The following is a 2,650-nucleotide window of genomic DNA, read 5'->3' as shown; positions in this document are numbered from 1 at the left end:
GGATTTCCCGCGATTTTTGTACGAGAATCGAGCAGTGTATGGGCACCTTTACACACATCCCTCGTGTGTCGCTGGCTCTCTTAAGGTGCATACATCTGCCGATTATCGTACGACAATCACGGATGATCCCGCGATCGTACTATAAATCGGCAGGTGTATGGGCAGCGTGCGACTGCTTCTACTGTAAGGTCGCATGAATTTAGTCTTCCGAGCACGCTGAAAAATCGTACGATTTTCGGCGGGTTGGTGGCGTGCTCGGAAGACGAATGCTGCATGGGCCGGTGTGCGCAAGCGCACACTGCCCACTCAGCACTGCAATCATCGGAAAGCCCTCCAAGCTGGGCAGATCGTACGAAATTTTAATCACCTTACATCCATCGCACAACGAAAGTCGTGCAATGGTTGTAAGGTGTATGGGCAGCTTAAGCCTTCCTTGGCTGTCTCCCAGTTGCCTCCAGCATACACAGCCACCTGGCTCCACTGACTTTGGTGGAGTTCTTCTGACTCCTGAGCACAATCTGTTCCACTTTCCAGCAGGTGCCCTATACATCAGCCAGCACCCTTTCCATAAGGCCTGTGCACAGGTGTGCAATCATTAGGTGCTGGCAACTACTAAACCACGGACCCAGGAATGTATATTTCTTCCTTCCAAATTATCTCTGAAATCTCCCAGTTCCAGGACCCCAAGCCAAATCCAGAAAACCCGGGGGAGAACTGCAAAGCCATCCTTTCCCAGTAAAAGTACTGTATTTGCTTTCTGGAACTGCTCAGCCCCTCTGGCTGGGAGTCCTGGGTGACTATTTTGCCAAATGACACCATGGCATTGCCACACGACCTACAAAAATTCCTTCTTTTATTTATTTAAACACCAAAGTGTGTATTTATAAACAAGTCGCAGAGCCAATCGCCCAGCAAATCTCTGAACATTTGTTCAATGAGAAGAGAGAGAAAAAACAAATATATTTCCTGTACTCCTCAGCATCTAGTGGCCATAATATGGAATTTATAGAATGTTACATTCAACCCAATAAGAAAATTCTGAATACTGAAACGTTTGTTTGAAGGTGTGTGAAGCTGAAGTTGTTCCCAGATGTTGGAAACCCTCTCCCTCTTGTCCATGGCTATTTCAAACTTCCTTATAATTTCCAAATAAATATGAGGTCATGGAAAAAAAAAAGAGGAAGGAACAGGAAGATCCAACAGGGTCAACCAAGGACTATTGTTTTGCAATCCTTTTCCAAAATGTGTTCTTCGGCCAAGAATTTGTTTCATAATATCTTTTTGTTGCTCAACCATTCCAGGGGTAAAGGAAGCACCGGTACTTTGTATACTCATTCTGCAATATAGTAACGGTGCTATGGCTTTTCAAAAACCCGCAAATCTCCCATTTGTGTGCTTCATATTTGATACATCCGGGTAACTTCTCCTTACTTTCATAAGATTCCTTCATCCTGACTGAACGAACAAACTTAGAATGTTTTTGCTTCCATCATGCAAAAGTGCAGATTTCAGGCTTGAAGAGTCTATGAATGGTCGCCATTCTATTGGATTGGATCCTTATAATTTCCATGAGGCCAGTTATATCATGACGAAAACCAGGTGTCCTCCAAGTTGTAGTAATGAGGCCACTGTCTCATTGAAGAAGCTCAGCTTGAGGCCTTGGACAAGATTGTCCCATTCACGTTGCTCAATGATATGTAGTTCACAGCCAAATTTGGGACAAGTCACAGAGGAGTTCTCCTCTTATAGGCCAGTTTCCAATCTTAAACCCTTCTCTCTAACAAGGCAAGCTGTGATTCTGAAAAAGGGGGCGTGCCCCTGAAACACGTAAATCCAGCCTAAAGCAGCCGGTGGACCAGAGGCAGCTTTTTATATGTAGTCGGAGCGGTTTATTCCTTAGATACTGAATTGTTGCTTCTTTGACAAGAGTGTTGAAATTTTAAAGCTTGCGAGTACCTATAACCATTGTTTACTACTTATTAAAAAAGATTTTACACATGGAGGTGGTGCTCTTTCTTTTATATCTTTCAGTAATAGTTGACTCTGCTGACCCACCTTCCAACAGTCTTCATTGTTTCTGGCAAGTCCTTCCAGTTACATGGTGGTGTAGGCCCTGGTGGACCTTCACAATGTGGTGGAACATTGTGCTACTATATTTTACATTTCTTCCTCTTGGAAAGCCCTTCCATTTGTGTTAGCCAAAAATAAGCCTTCCAAATGACTAGTAAGCCAATAAAAAAAATCCCATTGGAATGACAAAACCCATTGACCTTTTTAACCTAGCCATTTTGATCATTAATACAGCATCCAAAACCTTGATTGTGTAGGCTAGTTTTACTTTTATTGTTGTTGTTGAATGACCTTGTGAGCGTTTCCCGGACAATTAAGAAAAGCAAAAATTCCAACACACGTGCATAGCCAAATCATGACAAAAGGTTATTGTTTCCACTTCCTGGTTTATTAAAATTCTCTCACGTTCACAAAATAGAACATTCACTCAAATATTATATATAACAGGCAGTACAAATTCCTCTAGTGGAATGTATTATATATAATATAAGAGCATTGTTCTTGTTTAGATCTTTATTACATAAACACATTGGTAAATACTGTGTTAATAATATACCATTAAAATTACGTTCAATGAAAA

Source organism: Nanorana parkeri, unplaced genomic scaffold (assembly GCF_000935625.1).
Source record: "Nanorana parkeri isolate BGI_ZX_2015 unplaced genomic scaffold, ASM93562v1 scaffold235, whole genome shotgun sequence".
Taxonomy (NCBI): Eukaryota; Metazoa; Chordata; class Amphibia; order Anura; family Dicroglossidae; genus Nanorana; species Nanorana parkeri.
The sequence above is the reverse complement of the archived record's forward strand: the minus strand, read 5'-3'. Positions refer to the sequence as shown.